This window comes from Mobula hypostoma, chromosome 3 (assembly GCF_963921235.1).
Source record: "Mobula hypostoma chromosome 3, sMobHyp1.1, whole genome shotgun sequence".
Lineage (NCBI taxonomy): Eukaryota > Metazoa > Chordata > Chondrichthyes > Myliobatiformes > Myliobatidae > Mobula > Mobula hypostoma.
In genome coordinates this window covers 197,823,774-197,830,391 of record NC_086099.1, presented here as the reverse complement: position 1 = coordinate 197,830,391, position 6,618 = coordinate 197,823,774, and the positions used below count along the sequence as shown (strand labels likewise).

At 42.3% G+C, this 6,618-nt stretch overlaps 1 long non-coding RNA gene across 2 annotated transcripts in view; it reads right to left on the bottom strand.

Moving 5' to 3' along the window:
- Positions 1-2,585: 2,585 nt before the first annotated feature.
- The window catches only part of LOC134344487 (uncharacterized), an 80,319-nt gene continuing 76,286 nt past the window's right edge, over positions 2,586-6,618 (bottom strand). For both annotated transcript variants that reach the window (XR_010017447.1, XR_010017448.1), the window contains exon 3: positions 2,586-6,534. This is a non-coding gene — a long non-coding RNA (uncharacterized LOC134344487). The remainder of the gene's footprint in view (positions 6,535-6,618) is intronic.

The following is a 6,618-nucleotide window of genomic DNA, read 5'->3' as shown; positions in this document are numbered from 1 at the left end:
TTTCAGTGTACCCCTTCAGAACGTCAAAGGCTATTCAGCTTTCAAACCAGCAATCATTGGTATCCTCCGGATACACAAGTTCAGGTGCAATAGAGCTGGAGGGGTCAGGTGCCAAGCTGGCTGTTGAGATTCAAGCTGTGCAATGCTTTGTGGTAGTCTGAGTACAGTCACACCAGAAGCTTGGAAATCAGACATCTTCCAGTATATTTCCAAAGTTCATGACGGGCCTGGATGATTTCTGCCCAGTTGCACTCACCCCCATCATTGCAAAGTGCTTTGAGAGACTGGTTCTATCACATCTGAAATCCTGTCTGCCCATTATCCTGGACTCCCATCAATTTGCCTATCACACCAACAGGTCAACAGAGGACACCATCTCCACAGTACTTCACTCTGCCCTGACCCACCTGGACAGCCTGAACTCTTACGTCAGAATGCTGTTCATTGACTTTAGTTTGGCATTCTGTGATCCCCTCCAAGCTGATTGCCAAACTTCGCCAGCTTGGTATCAGCTCATCCCTCTGGAATTGGACCTTAGACTTTCTGACTAACAGATCCCAATCAGTTAAGTTAGACAACATCTCCTCCTCCACTCTCACCCTGAACACCAGCGTGTCTCAAGGCTGTGTGCTGAGCCCTCTTCTGTACTCTCTTTTCACCTATGACTGTGTTCCTGTACATGGTTTTAACTCCATAATCAAGTTCGCAGACAACACCACGGTGGTTGGCCTGATCAGAGGGGATGACGAGATGGCCCACAGGGATGAGGTCCAGCACCTGGCCGCGTGGCGTGCCGACAACAACCTGGCCCTTAACACCCAGAAGACCAAGGAGATCATTGTGGACTTCAAGCATGCTAGGAGCCACATTCACTCCCCATCTACATCAACGGAGCTGTTGTGGAGCGTGTATCAAGCTTCATATTTCTTGGTGTCCACATTTCCGAAGATCTCACCTGGTCCCTGAACTCCTCCATCCTGATCAAAAAGGTGCAACAGTGCCTTTATTTCCTGTGGAGCATCAAGGAAGCTTACCTCTGTCCCAGGATACTGACGGACTTTTACCGCTGTACCATTGAGAGCATACTCACCAACTGCATCTCAGTGTGGTATGGCAATTGTCCCATATCAGACTGCAAAGCACTCCAGCGTGTGGTGAAAACTGCCCAGCGGATTATCGGCACCCAATTGTCCACCATTGAGAACATCTGCCATAAATACTGGCTGGGCAGGGCGAAAAGCATTATCAAGGATGCATCTCACCCTAACCATGGACTTTTTACTCTCCTCCCATCCGGTAGGCGCTACAGGAGCCTCCGCTCCTGCACCAGCAGGCACAGGAAGAGCTTCTTCCCTGAGGCTGTGACACTGCTGAACCTCACATCACAGCACTAAGCAGTATTACACCCATATTGTCCTGTCTCAGTACTTTTATATTTGTGTGCTGTAGCACTTACTTCTCATTCTCAGTTATTTTGTAAATAACACTATTCTTTGCATCTCTGGTTAGATGCTAATTGCATTTCATTGGCTTTGTATCTGTACTCGGAACAATTACAATAAAGTTGAATCTAATCTAATCTAATATTCAAGGGACTAAATCTGGTTTACAGTATATAATGGGAATCTAGGAATCTGTTTGCTCATTTATACTGTAAGTGTTTGTGAACATATGTGCTTGTGTGAGATTGTGTGTTTCTGTGTACAGGTAAGCTTGATTCTATGTGTGCAGGTTAATGTGACACTATGTATCTGTGTATGCATGAATGTATGTGTCTCCTGAGTATACATGTTTAAATTAGGTGTTTGTTGGTATAGTTGTGTACATCTGCGCAAATGTATTTGTAGCTGGTGCATGCACGAATATCAAAGACAGATTGAGGATCACTGAGGATCTGTCAAAAATGGAAAATGAGAGGCCCTTCTGTCCCAGACTGTATTAATGTAGTAAAAACATGAATGCAGAGACATAGAATTTGCATTTGGTGCATTAATAAATAAGCTATATGTCCACATTCCACCCAAACCTACTTTCAGATTTTTAAGGGCAGGAAGACCCTTGGCTTTACCTGATCTTTGACGTTGCTTCAGTTGTTCTGTCCATCTGTGCTTAATCTGGTTCACTACATGATGGCTCATGGCCTGTGGATGTACATCACTGAGTACCATAGCAACATGCTCAATTGTAGCATCAAGCACTACCCCAAACATGTCTGACCTTGGCCAGTCCAATCACAGCCAATGAGAACCTTGTCCTACCACAGCCAGTCCCAGCACTGCCTGACCACAGCCAAACCAAATGTCAACGTCCATGCCTCAGTAAAATCCAATCCAATCCAATCCTCGGGAGTTACCATTTTGTTTCAAAGCTAGCCCAACCCAATCCCACAGCATATTGTCATTACCATTCTGAATCAGTTCCAGAGGCTTGCTACTACATTAAATCCTGCTGATTCAATAGAGCAATTTCTTCATCTTTCTCATGGAACAATTGCTTCTTTTACTTTCAAAATACTTCTATTTTATAAGGAAATATTTAATTTCTTTAAAGCAAATCAATATTGCTGTACACATGCCTGACAAAAATTTGAGCAGACTTCAGTTCTCAGAATTTTACACAACATTGGTACCCTGCTCCCACACTGGAATTGGAATTAGTTTATCATGGTCATATATACTAAGAGACATTTAAAATGGTATGCTTACCATTCATACAGATCATCCATTGTGCCTTGAGGCAAAACAAGGTAAAACAGGAACACTGTAAAACATTGAGTATTTATTCCTCTCCATAGATTCTGCCTGACCTGCATAGTTCCTCCAGCATTTTGGGTATGTTCCTCTAGGTTTCTTGGATCTGTAGAATCACTTCTGTTTAGAACAATAACAATACAGAATAAAGTGTAACAGCTACAGAGAAAGTGGAGTGGAGGTAAGTAATGTGGTGCAAGGTAGATACTGAGGTCAAGAGCCCAACTAATCATACTTGGGGCATGGTTTAAGAATAAGGGGTAGGTCATTTAGGACAGAGTTGAGGAGGAACTTCTTCTCCCAGAGAGTTGTGGAGGTGTGGAACGCACTGCCTCAGAAGGCAGTGGAGGCCAATTCTCTGGATGCTTTCAAGAAGGAGCTAGGTAGGTATCTTATGGATAGGGGAATCAAGGATTATGGGGACAAGGCAGGAACTGGGTATTGATAGTAGATGATCAGCCATGATCTCAGAATGGCGGGGCAGGCTCAAAGGGCCGAATGGTCTACTTCTGCACCTATTGTCTGTTGTCTATTGTCTATTGTGATCTTTTTTAATAGTCTTATAACAGTGGGATATAAGCTGTCCTTGAGCTTAGTGGTCTATGCTTTCAGACTTTTGTATCTCCTGGCCAATGGAGGAGGAGAGAAGAGAGAATGTCCGGGGTCAGTGGCAAAGATAAAAATGCTGTGACTTGTACCTGAATAGAAACCCACTACCATGGACAAAACCTATCCTACCGACCTATGATGCAATTATCAGGACATCCAATTCCGTCATTCTTCCCAAGTGTTCCAATCTTTTTCCCATGTAATGACTTAAGCACACCTGGAACCAATGAGATGAGAGAGGGGTGGTGATTGGTCAATAAGATTGGTAGGAGGAGATCTTAGCAAAAATTATAGTGGACAGCAACAGGAAACTGGAGCCAAAGGTCACTGAAAATAGCAACTGAGTTCTTCACCTGATTCCCTTAATGCTTCTTATTTGCAATGTCCCCTGGAACTCGCCCTGTGGGCCTGTGTATCAAATTATTCTGGTGAATGTGTATGTATCTGTGTTGATGTAAATGTGCCTGTGCCTCTCTGTCTGTATAAGTGTGTATTAAGAATTTCTTGCCAGCTGAAATGAAATATAAGCTGATCCATCACTTAAGTATATTCCACTCAGCCTTTATATCTATCTGTCTAGTTCAACTGTCTGCAATCGTAAGAAAGCTGGAACCAAAAATCATGTGACCTCATTTTATTTTTATATTTATTGTTTTTTAACTATATTTGTAACCATGATGAATGTTAGTGCTAAGAAATGCAGTATTTGCTTTCAGGGTGAATGTGCCAATTTTGCATCAATTAATGCCAAGTTATGGCTACTTTTCTGCTCTGAACCCATTCCCATAAGTTAGTGGATGGAGACTGGCCAAGTTCTTTTCCCCTTGGATCCATAACATTGTCAGGGCAGGAGATTCATTACATCAGTCTGTTGTGAAGAACTGAAAGTTAATGGTGAAAGGTGGATGGCAGAATAATGACTAGGCCCACTGTTTGCTCTTCATAGTACAACATGACCAGACAAAATAAGAAGCACTAAAGTAATATCAGAAAAAAATGAATCTGAAATTTTAGCTATCTGACTTTGCGCCTTTATAAGACTGGAAACTTCATTTTAATGATGCTTCTTCAGCTGTAATGTGCATCAAAATGTCTTCAAGGTATTGTAAGTATTTGTTTTAATTTAGAGGGGGTTTTGTGATGACTAGTACCAAAAAGATTAACCCTGTAATGCTGTTATTTTTCTCAGTAGTGGGCAACTGAGAAGTGATTTTTCCTGAAGTGAAAAATTCATAGGGACCGTGTCCTTGTCACCCCTGCACCTTTCATGAAACTTCCAGGGGCAGAGATAACATCATCCTTTTGCTTTGATTCTTTTAGACCATTTTACAGGGTCTTGGAGCGTATAGTAAGCATCACTGGGATCTCAGTCCTCATAATGCAGTGCCTACCAGTAAGTCACTAACAAATAGTTGATGCTTTAAGGACATACTGCCACCCCCCATCTATACTTTATTTTAATCAACCATCCTAATTCCCAACCACTGCCCCCCAAGTCCAACCACTCATTATTGTTCTGATATTCCCTCATCCTAACACACCTCTTTCACTAAATGGATTGGTTGGTTTTTAACTTTTTTATTTTTGCTTAATCCACCAATTCCAATTCTAATGTTAAAATTACTCTCATGAAATCAATACATTATCATCTGTTTACAGGCCTAATGCTTTTTCCTGATGATATTCCTCTTTAGTGTTGAATAGATATTCTGAGCATCACTTCAAAGTGCAAGGTAATTTTATTATCAAAGTACATATATGTCACCATATACAACCCCAAGATTCATTTTCTTGCCGGCATTCATGGTAAGTAAAAAGAAACACAATAGAATCAATGAAAGACCACACACAATAATACCGACAAACGCCAATGTGCAAAAGACAACAAACTGCAAATACAAAGAGAGATATCATCATAGATATCAGGAACATGAGGTGAAGAGTCCGTGAAGGTGAATCCATTATGTTGTGGGAACAGTTCTGTGATGGGGTGAGTGGTGTTGAGTGAAGTTGTCCCCTCTGGTTCAAGAGCCTGATGGTTGAGGTGTTCCTGAACATGGTGATGTGGTTCATGAGGCTCCCATACCTCCTTCCTGATGGCGGTAGTGAGAAGGGAGCACGGCCTGGATGGTGGAGGTTCTTGATGATTAATGCTGCTTTCCCGTGACAGCTTTCCCTGTAGATATGCTCAATGGTGGGGAGGGCTTTACCCACGATGGACTGGGCTGTATCCATTACTTTTTGTAGGATTTTCTATTCAAGGATATTTGCGTTTCCATACCAGGCCATGATGCAGCTAGTGAATATACTTTCCACTGCAGATCTTTCAAAATTTGTCAAAGTTTTAGCCTAGGTGCTGAATTTTCTTGAAATTCTAATATGGAGAGGCACTGCCATGCTTTCTTTGTAAAGGCAATTATGTGCTGGATGGACCCAGGACAGATCCTCTGAAAGGATAACACTGAGGAAGTTAAAGTTTTTGAACCTCTCCTCATCTGATCCTGCGATGAAGACTGGCTCATGATCCTCCAGTATCCCCCTCCTGTCGTCAATAATCAGCTCCTTGGTTTTGTTGACATTGAGTAAGAGGTTTGGCTGTGGCACCACTCAGCTAGAATTTCAATCTCTCTCCTACTTGCCGATTTGTCACCACTTACCTGCTGTTGACTTATGATGGTAGGCAAGTTGGAGGCTTCCAAATCGCTTCACAGGCAGGAGATGATGTGTGTACTCTCAAACCGGCCTCTCAAACCACTTCATCACAGTGGATGTATGTACTACAGGACTACTAGTCATTGAGGCATGTTACCATGGTCTTCTTAGGCACTGGCATAATTGAAACCTGCTCGAAGCAGGTGGATTCCTCAGAATGCCAAAGGAAGAGGTTAAAGATATCACAGGCCTCTGTATTTACCAAGGGAAGAAGTCAATGAGTAGGTGGAACCGCTAACTTGAGGCCAGTTTGTGTCTTTGTGGTTTGGCACCAGGTCTCCAGCTCAGAGAGTTTGGTAAATAATATGGATTACACTCGGAGTCAATGCTGTCAAGTGAAGCAGATAGGATCTGAATAAGCCATTAACCAATGTAAACTAAACTGTCACAGCAAGAGAGTGGAAATCCAACGTGGCAATCAGATGAACTGGGTGGATAGAGTGGAACAATTGCTGGTTTCTTTCTGCCAAAACAAAGGACAAAATACCACAGGTTTTTGGTTAAATATCTGATCTATGTTGACATTTTTATTAATGCTCACTGGCAT